General features: G+C 24.4%; 1 long non-coding RNA gene across 2 annotated transcripts; it reads left to right on the top strand.

Moving 5' to 3' along the window:
- Nucleotides 1-332: 332 nt before the first annotated feature.
- On the top strand, nt 333-3,368 carry LOC114179977. 2 transcript variants are annotated; one of them, XR_003603559.1, is made up of 8 exons: nt 333-635; nt 782-833; nt 966-1,026; nt 1,146-1,201; nt 1,439-1,490; nt 1,602-1,662; nt 1,782-1,837; nt 2,462-3,368. It is a non-coding gene; the product is annotated as an uncharacterized LOC114179977 (long non-coding RNA). The 2 variants fall into 2 exon arrangements; XR_003603558.1 differs by having other exon boundaries at nt 1,439-1,662.
- Nucleotides 3,369-13,562: the final 10,194 nt, after the last annotated feature.

Below are 13,562 nucleotides of genomic sequence, written 5' to 3' on the forward strand. Positions count from 1 at the left end.
ATCTACTTAAAATCTAAGAAAAGAAACTACTAGGGATATTACCCTAAAACCCCTATCTGAAAAGCTGACACGTGTCCAATTGAATGGTTTTTTCGTCAATTTGGTGCCCTTTATGAATGGTTAGAGCAGCTGAAGACGGAATGACAATTTTATCCCTGTTTTCTGCTCCGTAGTTTAATTGGGTTTGCTTATTTCGTAATTTTGCATAGTTTTAAATGCATCTGAATTCGCTCAGTCGTGATGATGGACATGTCTGCATTTATAAGCTTTGATAACATAATTCAAATTCAAATATCAGATTCCAAAATTCCCATTTACACTACCTCTGATTTTTCCCCCTAAAACGAAAGCCCTAAATACATTCAGACCACCCAAACACCACTTGCGATCTGCACCATTTGCAGCACTCATTCTCGATTTGTGAATTCTTCTCCTTCCTTTACCAGGTTTATGGTTACTTTCGGACCTTCCAAACCTTTCACCTTTATTTTTGGTTGGTGGCTCCCTTCCACACCTTTCTTTCTTCCAACTCTTCCTCTGCAATCCCTTCCAAACCTTTCAGATCTCATTTTTCTTATTATCTTCTTTGTCCGCAAGTCGAAAGGCTTGCTCATATTTTTTTTTTCAGTTAAAAGGTATGATATATAGGTTTGGTTTCCAACTTTTACTTTTTCCTTTTTTTGATTGATATATTGGTCTAATAACATTGTTATTTATTAGTTGTTTAATCTTTTTGTTTCTTAAACTTAATATATGCTTTAATATGTTCTTTGATGTTTAGGGTTTTTTCATTTGACGAACACAAAGCAACAAAATAGGTCTTGGATGAAAAGGTAACATTTTTGTTTATATTTTGTTTATTAAATTTATTTTATATATCAATTTGTTGTTTTTCAATTTTTTTGAGATTACTTGCATTTTCTGAGGATTTGAGATTACTTGCATTAAATTGATTACTTGCAAAGGCTGAAAAGTGGGAAGTTGGATTTGGGTGTTAGGAGGGACATACTTGATTGGATTTGGAAGGTAATAGCTTTGTTGATCTCTGATTTTTTATGTTTCAAAGTTCCCATTTTCATTCTATGCGAACTAGAAATAAATGATTTTTAATTGTTTGTTGATTTGTGTGGATTCATATATTTTAGGAGCATACTATTTGTTATTGGATGTTAGGAGGGACATACTTGATTGGATTTGGAAGGTAATAGCTTTGTTGATCTCTGAATTTTATGTTTCAAGTTTCCATTTTCATTCCATGCAAACTAGAAATAAATGATTTTTAATTAATTTTTTTAATTGTTTGTTGATCTGTGTGGATTCATATATTTCAGGAGCATACTATTTGTTTTGTTATTGGATGATCGATTTTGTTTATTAGTTGTTTAATCTTTTGTTTCTTAAACTTAATATATGCTTTAATATGTTCTTCGATGTTTAGAGTTTTTTCATTTGACGAACACAAAGCAACAAAATAGTTCTTGGATGAAAAGGTAACATTTTTGTTTATATTTTGTTTATTAAATTTATTTTATATATCAATTTGTTGTTTTTCAATTTTTTTGAGATTACTTGCATTTTCTGAGGATTGATTACTTGCAAAGGCTGAAAAGTGGGAAGTTGGATTTGGGTGTTAGGCGGGACATACTTGATTGGATTTGGAAGGTAATAGCTTTGTTGATCTCTGATTTTTTATGTTTCAAAGTTCCCATTTTCATTCCATGCGAACCAGAAATAAATGATTTTTAATTGTTTGTTGATTTGTGTGGATTCATATATTTCAGGAGCATACTATTTGTTATTGGATGTTAGGAGGGACATACTTGATTGGATTTGGAAGGTAATAACTTTGTTGATCTCTGAATTTTATGTTTCAAGTTTCCATTTTCATTCCATGCAAACTAGAAATAAATGATTTTTAATTAATTTTTTTAATTGTTTGTTGATTTGTGTGGATTCATATATTTCAGGATTTTGTGTTTCACCATGGATTCATATAATTTTTTTAATTGTTTGTTGATTTTTTTTAATTTTTTAATTGTTTGTTGATTTGATCGATTTTGTGTTTCTGCTTTTTTGTTCTATTGGTTATGTTGGAGTCCATGGTGGGTTTCTTAAGTTCTCCCAATATTTTTAATATTTCATAAACAATAATGGATCCAAAGGAAGGAAATGTGGAAATGATTGCATAAGGTTTTCCATTTTTCAATGTAATAGTTTATGTTCTATGTTATAGTTGGTTCTGTTATGGAATTTTGATTGTTCTGTGTCATAATATTGTGTTTGCGGGTTTGATTGTACTTTGGGTAGCATGTAAGTTGTTGAGATGCTTGTGTGTATGTTGAACACCGAGTAAATGTTAGTATATTTTTTTTAATGCTTTAGTATAGTTGTATTGTTTATTAGTATGTTTTGGTTATTAACTTTTGTTTTTAACTCTTACAATTTTAATTCCATATTGCAGTCAACAAGCAGGTTATCTTACAACTTTAGTTCCATATTGCATTCATTAAGCAGGTAACATGTTCTTTTTCTTTTATTTTCTTGACATTGATATGATTTAGTTGTTCAACTGTATTAATAATTAATATAAATTGTGGATTTGATTAGATAATTATGATTTGATGGAATTTATTATTGTATGAATGTCATTACAATATATTATGGAGTTCTTTATGAAAATATGGTGGTATGGCATTATATAGTAACTTTTGGTAGTTGTTTTTGAAAAAAAAAATGTTAAGTCATTGGAAAGTTATATTAGTTTTGAATATTGTAAGCTTGAGCTCCATATTCCAGTGGATAAGTAGGTTATAAGTTCTTTTATTGTGTTATTGTATTGTGTATTGTGTTTGAATTTGTTTATATGCATGGTCTTTCATGGTTTTAAGTTCATTATGTATTGTGTTTGAATTTGTTTTTATGCATAGTCTTTTATGGTTTTAAGTTTGTATTATACTTATAAGAAAAAAAGTAATATGCATATACTTTGTTTTGTAGTACAATATTGTGATTGATTGTTTTTATAATTTCAGACTATAAAGAACTTAGACAACATTTAAGTCCTCATTGATCATTTGAAAATTGAGATTTAATTTGTATAGCAGAATGTGAAATTTGTAATTAAGTATAATGTTGTGAAGGTTGTAGTAGAGGAGATCAAGAAGTTTGAGGTTTTCACAAAGATTGTTGAAAATTTAAGAGTAATTGTTGTTTTAGGACAATTCATTTGTTCTGTTTCTGTTTCTGGTGGAATTTTATGATTTTCAGTTATAATTTATTCATGAAAAGTTGTATTTATGTTGTAAATAAATATTGGTAAAGTGTATTACTTTGGTTTGTGTAGGAAGCTAAAACTTATTATGTTGAGACAAAATTACACCACTGAAATGTATTTGTTATTATTATTTTGTGAGATGAATACATTTGTGTTTAGCACATTGTGTGATCCAGGTTTTATTTTAAGTCCCAATATTTATGTTTTACTGCATAATTGGTAAAAGAAAAGAAATATATTAGGTTAACAATGTCAAATGTTTAGTACTTAATTTCTTATTTTCATACACTAAAGATTATAATAATATGTATTTCTTACGAGTTTTTTAGAAAAACAAAGATAACATACTGAATTAGGATGATTCAAAGTATATCTAAAATTTAAAAATTTTAATTGTTGAATCTAATGTTATAAAAATACAATTTTGAATGTATTAATTAAAGAAATGTATATTATTTACAACAACATTATATTGTGTATGGTTAATAACATACAATAAGAATTTCGAAAGAGTTAACATTTTTGCATTGTTTTAAAATATTATAAATGTGTTAGTCTTTAGTTAAAATATCAATATATTTAGATTTTTTACAAGATATAAGTAAGTTAATACATTTTTTGTATGTATTTTTCTTCTATTCTAGAATAGAGGTTTTTCCAAGTGGATTATGTGATGTTGTCTGTATAGTAATCTATTTTCATTAAGTGATCAATTAATTTCATTCATTGTTTTTAATGTTCTAATTATGAATGGATTTTTTTTTATTCCATACAATTTGAAATCTGTTAAACTTATACATTTGTAATTAATAATTATATGATTAGTTTTTAAAGATTTATTCTCAATTAATTGATTTCATTAATTGTTTCAAATTTCTTTAATTATAAAAGAAGTTTTAATTGGCAATTGTTATCATAATTATTAGTATTTTTGTTATTATTATTTGAATCAATAAATAAAATATTTATTGTTATTAATATTATTATTATTATTATCTTATTATTATTGTTTTGTATATATTCCTAATAAATACATTTCATTTTAGAAAAGATTGTGCATATGCATTTTTAATATATATTACTTTTAGAAATGAAGAATGTTACTATTCATTATTATTATTATTATTATTTTGTACGGGATCCATAATACATGATATGTTTACATCTTATTTTTATAATCAATAATTATATAATTTTTTTCCAATTTTTTTAATATTTGATCAATTAATTTTATTAAATGCTTTTAGTTTTCTAATTATGAATGGATTGTTTTTAATTCCATATTTTTTGAAATCTTTTAAATATATACAGTTGCAATTAATAATAATATCATTAATTTCTATTTTTTTTTTATAAATTAGTTGATTTCATTATCATGTGTAGACCTTTCATTTATATGGTGCAAATTTTAATTATACAAGAATATTGTTTTACTTCACTTAACTAATGTTACATTACTACTATTAATATTAATATGATTTGTTTTAATGAATAATTAGTATTATTAGTAGTAATGTCACTATTCATTATTATCATTATTATTATTTTGTATGGGATCCATAATACATGACATGTTTACATCTTATTTTTATAATCAATAATTATATGATTTTTTTCTAATTTTTTTAATATTTGATCAATTAATTTTATTAATTGATTTTAGTTTTCTAATTGTGAATGGATTGTTTTTAATTCCATATTTTTTGAAATCTTTTAAATATATACGGTTGCAATTCATAATTATATCATTAATTTCTATTTTTTTTTATAAATTAGTTTATTTCATTACCATGTGTAGACATTTTACGGTGCAAATTTTAATTATACAAAAATATTGTTTTACTTCACTTAACTAATGTTACATTACTACTATTAATATTAATATGATTTGATTTAATGAATAATTAGTATTATTAGTAGTAATGTTACTATTCATTATTATCATCATTATTATTTTGTACGGGATCCATAATACATGATATGTTTACATCTTATTTTTATAATCAATAATTATATGATTTTTTTCCTAATTTTTTTAATATTTGATCAATTAATTTTATTAATTGCTTTTAGTTTTCTAATTATGAATGGATTGTTTTTAATTCCATATTTTTTGAAATCTTTTAAATATATACAGTTGCAATTAATAATTATATCATTAATTTCAATTTTTTTTTATAAATTAGTTTATTTCATTACCATGTGTAGACATTTCATTTGTACGGTGCAAATTTTAATTATACAAGAATATTGTTTTACTTCACTTAACTAATGTTACATTACTACTATTAATATTAATATGATTTGATTTAATGAATAATTAGTATTATTAGTAGTGATGTTACTATTTATTATTATCATTATTATTATTTTGTACGGGATCCATAATACATGATATGTTTACATCTTATTTTTATAATCAATAATTATATGATTTTTTTCTAATTTTTTTAATATTTGATCAATTAATTTTATTAATTGCTTTTAGTTTTCTATTTATGAATGGATTGTTTTTAATTCCATATTTTTTGAAATCTTTTAAATATATACAGTTGCAATTAATAATTATATCATTAATTTAATTTTTTTTTATAAATTAGTTTATTCCATTAATTATTTTAAATTTATTTAATTATGAATGAAGTTTTGATTTATAGTTGATAATACTATCTTTTAATTTATATACTGCAATTAATAATAATAATTATTATTATTATTATTTTTAAATATTAATTAAAGTTATTTTTATTTTTGAGTGTTTCTATTAACAAATTTTAAGATCAATCTCGACTTGATTATGTGTTTACTTTGTACGGGATTCATAATATAAAATATATACATTTTACTTTTAAGAACGAAAGTGAATACATATTTCATTTTAATACAACATATATAATGAATAACTCAAAAGTTTAATTATAATCTTTAATCATAAAATAATATTGTTTTCTTCACGTAACTAATAATATATTACTATTATTAGTATTAATGAATATTTATTATTGTTATTAGTATTGATATTATTCTACTACTATTACTATTATTATTAATATTAATATTACTTTGTATTATTATTATTATTATTATTATTATTATTATTATTATTATTATTATTATGTCTACACTATCATCATTATTATATTATTATTGTTATTATGTTTACATTTTAGTTTAGTAATGGATATATATTACATGGGTTTCTATTCATAAATTTTAAGTTCAATTTCAATTGTTTTGTATTTATTATTATTATTATTATTATTATTATTATTAATAATAATAATAATAATGTTAATATATTATTACTAATTGAAAGTTGAATTTATATTTATTAAAAATTAGAAATATTTATTACACTTTATTATTTTTATTTAAAATGTTAATATAAAGTAATATTATTATTTTTAATTATTTTGTTGCAAAAAATACCTATGAATAATTATTTAAATTTTTTCATATTAATATTATTATTATTATTATTATTTTGTACGATATCCATAATCTATAATATATTTACACCATCATATTATTATTATTAATATTACTAAAAGTAGTTATATGAGATATTTAATTATTTTTATACGGTTATTATTATTACTCTTCTGATCTATTACATATATATGAGAAAATATTAATTAAAAAAGATAATTAATATTTTTTATTTTACAAATACAAAATTAAATAAAAAAAAAAACACACCACCCGTGCGTACGCACGGGTATAACACTAGTTGGAATAAAAAAGTACACGGCCCAGTTGAAAAAGTAATAATTATGCAGAAGAAAACTATAAAAGGTTGGTGTAGTATTTTAGGTAACAAACTAATACCATGTTCTTCTTCTAAACAAGTGCAAAATTAAAGTTAGGAGTCTTACAAAATCAAAATTTTATATGTGGAATGAGAATGTTTCCAAGTGGTTAAGTGTAATTTATTTTAATATTTATTCATTTTTATAGTGAGTATATTGCAGCTTTCAAATCGAACGGTGTATAAAAATGCGAATGTTATGAAAAAAGCCCAACCGCAATCCCACTGGATCAAATATCGCTCATCTGGTTAAATATTCATTTTTATTGACCTGAAATAATATAAAATTTTTATCAATGTTTGCTAATGTATTCAATTGTTTACGTTTCCTTCCTTTCCCACTAATGTATTCAAATGGATTAAATGGAGTAATATTTTATGCTACTAATAATTTTTTTGTATAAGTTGGTAATTTTTCAAGTTTCCTTCTACAGTGGTGTCTAGTGTGGGAAGATTTTTATACTGATGTACTGTTTGATTTCAATTATATTTATTTGTACACGGTAACTTTTTTATATTTATATTATGAATTTATAATATACTATAATTTAACTTTAGCACCTTAATCTAAAATTTAGTTATGTTTTTAATATCTAATATCTTAACTTTTAAACATGATAAGGATATGATAGCTTCTCTTTGTTTGTCACCTTTTTTTTTCAAATTTATGACACTTCATTAAAAAAAAGCTAAATTACAATCACTAGTTTTTAATTATAATGTTCTGTGATGCATATAGGAGTGTAGGCTGAAATTATGGGGGTAGAGAGAGAAATTGTCAATTGACTTTGGCCTGCAGATTTGCATAGCAACTTAAGCCTATTTATTTGTAAGCTCGTGCAGAATTGATTATATTTTTTCGTCGGTAAATTTATTTTCTTTCTCCTCTTCACTGTGCTTTTCTGCTCCAAGTTGAAGGTTATAATAGTTGTTTTATTTTCTATTTCAAAGATATGAAATAAAGGTTGTTTTAACAGTTTTCTAATTTTATTAATTTTTAACCTAAAAAATAATTTAAGAGTAGTAGTGATTTTAATAATGACACTTAATTATTTTATTCATAAAAATTTTAATTATAAATAAATTTAATGGTAATTGAGTTCCATTTATATAACTTTTTTATAGAACTTTTAGGGTGTGTTCCTTTTTATAGATGGATATGGGGGAGAGTGTGAAGATGGATTTGTGTAGATTTAGGAAGATGAATATTTGTGTTTTTTTAAATGGATTTAGAGGGTAAAGTGAGTGGATTTGGAGATAAGTTTTATGAAAGTTAGTGAAAGATTTGATTGATGTGATAAATAAAATAAATTGTAAAAATATATAGAATTAGAAAGTTACCAAAATACCCTTGATGAAAAAAAAGAATGATTTTATAGTTTGATGTTATAAAAATAATTATAATTAATTAATACGAATTAAAAAAATATTAAAATTATATGAAACTTTAAAAAAAAATATGAATGTAAAAGAAATTTATAGAATTAAATTTTTAAATAAAGTTATACAATTAATTTTTAAACAAAATTAAAACAAATTAAAAAAAAGTTTAAAAAAAAACACATACGCACCGGTGTTAAGGTCTTCTAGGCACCGGTTACGTAACCGGTGCCTTCTCACTCACACACACCACTACTGCAATCACTCACCACCTTATTTCACACACTTTTACACACCATCTTAGTAATATATATGAAGAGGGTAAAAAAGTAAATGTTTGAATATCATCCCAGATCTCTGCAAAGTTGAGGGGATGAATTTTTAGAATAAACCCGCAAATCAGTCGTCGCTTTTCTGCTTAAATCGTTGAATGAGAACACAAAATATTTTTAAATCCATCTTCTCTACTACACGTGAACAGTAGAAACCTTTCAAACGAACAGAGGCTTATTGTATTTCAAAATTATGCATTTTCGCTTAGTGAGTCATGTGCTCGTCGAGTGAGTCTGGCTCATTCAGTGAATTTGCATAATTCGTCTGAGTAAAAAATAAATTTTTGACTTTAATAATAATTAAGAGAAGAGAAAAATAAAAAAATCAACATAGAGTATAAACATATATTTTTATTTTTACTTTCTATCTTATTTTAACTTTAATTTTATTTCTTTTATTTTTATTTCTATTACGTATACTTTTTTTATTTTTCTTTTTATTTATTTATTTTATTTTATTTTTATTATTGTTTTTATTTTTACTTTATATATTCATTCTTATTTTATCTTATTTTTAATTTATATTCAAATTTTTATCTTATCTTATTTTTTTTTCTTTTTTATTATTTTCGTTTTGCTTTAAGAAAAATAATAAATAAAAAATAAAAAATATATACTAATATTATAAAAAATAAATGAAAAGGTGAAAATAACGTAAACCTCTACTGAGCATTCCCTTCAATGCAAGAAAGGTTCAGATTTTACTCTATCTCTGTTTCTTAGCACAAAAATGGAAATCTTTGTATATCACTATGGCACATGACAGTGGTAGCAAAATAGGTATAGGATAACAGGAGAGAGTCATTTGAAAAGAGAACAATTTCCTAGCACTCGGGAGAGGATTTTACCGTTGAGAATACACAATAAAAGGCAACAATGGAGGGATCGATGGCAGCAAAGCAAAGGAACCCATCGAGCTAAAAAGAGGAGCAGAGAGCATCGTACTAAGGACTGAGGAAGCGTGCCAAGGCTGGAAAAGGAAGAAGGTGACTGGTACGTTGGGTTCCATCAAGGTAAGCAGGGACGGAACAACTTAATGACAGAGGGGAGCCGCAGCACCCCCAACAAATTTTATTTTATTTTATTTTTTATATATTTAAAAAATAATATTTATAAATTATTACTTTATTTATATTTAACTTTTTATATTTTATTTTTATATATTTAAAAAAATATATTTATATATTACTACTTTATTTATATATTATTACTTTATTTATATATTATTACCTTATTTGTATTAATTTAGTTTGGAAAATCTTTTTTAAAATTTAAAAATCACATTTTTTTTCTCTATTATAATTTCTTATACTTTTTTATTTGGTTTCTCTCTTCCGTGTCTTCATCTCTTTCTCTCGTTTTATTTTCATCTCAATTTTCACCATCAATTCCTTATTATTTTCAAAATCAAATTGCACTACGGCAAAATTGAAGAGTTAAGGAACATTTTGGACCGAACAATTTCTTCTTTTGAGTAAGTTTATCTTTTCCTTTTTTTTAAGCAATATATTTCCCTCTTGTATGTGACTTTTCTACGTTCTAAACATATCTTTATCTGTTAGAGATCATAAAATCACACTTTAATTGTTAATCAAACTCTTTTTTGTGTAGATAGAGCTATTTTAGGCTTTGAAGTTGTGTAAGGGAAGAACAAGATTATGAATCTACTTCAAGGTAAAGGAAGCTAATCATTTAGAAGTTATTAGTTTTCTTAAAATATTAAAGAAGGTGTGTGATGAATATGAAAAAATGCATCTACGTCATCTAAAATTAAGAAACTTCATGAGAATCTAAATATTGAAGAAAACGAAAAACAACTCTCTAATGTTTCTAAAGTTATATATAATGAATTTGAAAAACATGATCCGGGGAAGCGTATTCAAATTTGGCAATACCCACCAAATCAAATTGACGAGGTACGAAAGGCTTATATAAAATGGGATTCATATCAAATGCATATGACTAAAGATAACTTTTATTTTTTTTTATATATATATATATATTATTGTTGATGATAAAGTTTATGTTACTCTTTCATATATATTATTGTTATATTGTTTGGATTCTATTGTCATGAGTGTTTATCTTGAATAAAAAAAATGATGTAAAGAAATTAATTTTTTTTTAATTAAAAGAAATTATTATTTTTTTAATTAAAAATAATAATTTATATATAACAAATATAATTTGACCCCCCTAAAATTTTTGATCAAGTTCCGCTAAGTGTCCTAACTTCTTAACTTTTTAGCTTCGCCCATGGCCGATGCTGGTGTTTAGGAATTGAGCATTGTTCATCCACTGTTATTCTTGTTTATATTCACTCACGCTCATCATCATATATGTCCATGACCACATAAAGCTTACTTGTGCATCGAAACGAGCCATTAATTCACAACAACATCGAACCATCGTACCATCAGATACACGACCTCACATAATCAAATCAACCCGAAACACACTCTCATCACTCCATTCTCCCTCACCTTCACCTGTGCACGCATAACTCGAAACCAGTTTCATCCACCACTTCACCGTGATCAACCAAATCCAAATGCAAATCAGATTCGTTTTCCTACCCCGAAGTTCACCCTTCTTCACAAAATTCACTGACTCTATGCCATCCATCGTCTAAAACATCACAACCAATCACCCATTACCCCTTACTAAACAGATTCACCTCCTCACCATTTTCTCCATCCTTGTCAAAAATCCACCCTCTGTTAACCTTTCACCATACTCACTTCCACTAACACGCAACTCGCACATAAATAAGCCAACGACCTTCGTCTTTAATCACAGATTCAATACCAATATTTTCTTCTTCATTCTTTCATCACCTTCAACCTGTTAAATCCCGAATAACACACAAATTCTCACGTCTTCCCCAATCATTCATACCCAAACACAAAATCGGAAACAAAGAAACAGAGGAGAAAGAGAAATCATGTCTTCCCCAATCATTCTAACACTAATTTATATATATATTTTTAAATTCAAATCAAAATATTTGGATCAAGATTTAAATCTAGATCCCAATATATGGATTAAGTTTTAAATCCAAACCCATTTTTTTAAAAGGTAATTTATTTTTAAAAAATAATATTTTATAGTGAATATATATTTATATAAACAAAGTTTAAAAGTAATTGAATTTATGATTGAATTGAGTAGTTTAATAGCTTTAAATTAAAGAAATTTAAGTTTAATCACTTTATGAATTAATTAATTTTAAATTTCATTTAAAAAATATGAATTTGAAAAAAATATCTCATATTATCATTTCTTAAATTCATTTATCTTTTGTTCATATTTATTTAAGTTGATTTGAATTTGGATATTACTATTTTGGTTTTAGTTCATACTAAGTTTAGACATGTGTTGGATTTTTAAAATTTGAGTTTAAATCCAACCAAATAGATTGTATTTATAATTCATATCTATATTAATTAGATAAATTAAATTTGGATTTTTTTTCAATCCAATTTAAATTGTTTTTAATCTATATTCTATCCACTTTGTCAATCTGATCTAATGAGACCAATCAAATATACCTTACTAGTAGGCCTATTAGACATATATAAAGACTACGATGGATTCAATCGACTAGACTTTTAGTTGAGATCAACTTGACTCGACCCTCAATCTAGACCAACTTAACTTAATATTCGCTTTGGATCGACTTGATTCAACCATCAACTTAGGATTACTGTGCTTAACCTTTGATCAATGCAACTTTTGACCCAGTCGACTAAACACAATCTTTAACTCAACTTACTCAAGATCCATATTTTTTTTAAGATAAAAATAATCAAATGTTAACTTAATCCAAATCCACATAAATTGATTGAATTTGAAATCTAAAAATATGAATTTAAATTTGGAAAATTTTCCAAAATAATAAGTTTAAATTATTATAAATTGAATTTCACAATTTGAATCGTTCATCCACTCCTATTCTCCGAACTTGTTAACTACTTAATCAAGACAAATCACGGACTCAATATTATTTTATAATTAATATCAGTAAAGGTTTGTTTTAAATTAAAGTTAATCATGATTATTTAGTGATTACAATCACTGAAAGGTTAGTTAAACACTTTTATATCAAAATCGACACTTTTTTTATTAATATCGAACATCATTGTTTAAGTTAACATCAATTAATATTTTAGTTTATATTAGTCAGGCTGATTTTTTACCAATATCATATAGAATGTAAGTTAAATACAGATTATAGTTATTCACTGAGTCTTATTTTTCATACTTTTCCAATTAATTTTTTTTAATTGCTAACTAGATTTTTGTTAAAGTCTATCATGATTACTTTTTGCAAATATCTTGAAGGTTGAAGTAGTGATTTGATATTTTGTGGTTGTTGAAATATTCTTTCTAAATAAAGAAAATAAATTCGATAAATTGAATTGTTTGATTCAAATGAAATATTGAAATAAAAAATAAGTTAAATTAAATGTATTTAAACTTGTTAAAAATTATAAAGTTTCTTATCCACCTGATATAGTTATTCTATTTTTTTATACGTGTCTATAAATATGACGGTGGAAGAAAAACTCTAAAGGTTATCTCTTTCAAAAATAACTCCATAACATAGTCACATGATATATATTTTTTATACATGAAAGATAAAACAAGAATTATGTATACAATTTGCTATATAATTTACATACTAAATATTCTTAATTTAATTTCTTTTCTTCTGAATCAATATTTCTGGCTGGAATTTGAATATATATCTCTCCATCTTTATGTT

Source organism: Vigna unguiculata, chromosome 3 (assembly GCF_004118075.2).
Source record: "Vigna unguiculata cultivar IT97K-499-35 chromosome 3, ASM411807v1, whole genome shotgun sequence".
NCBI lineage: Eukaryota > Viridiplantae > Streptophyta > Magnoliopsida > Fabales > Fabaceae > Vigna > Vigna unguiculata.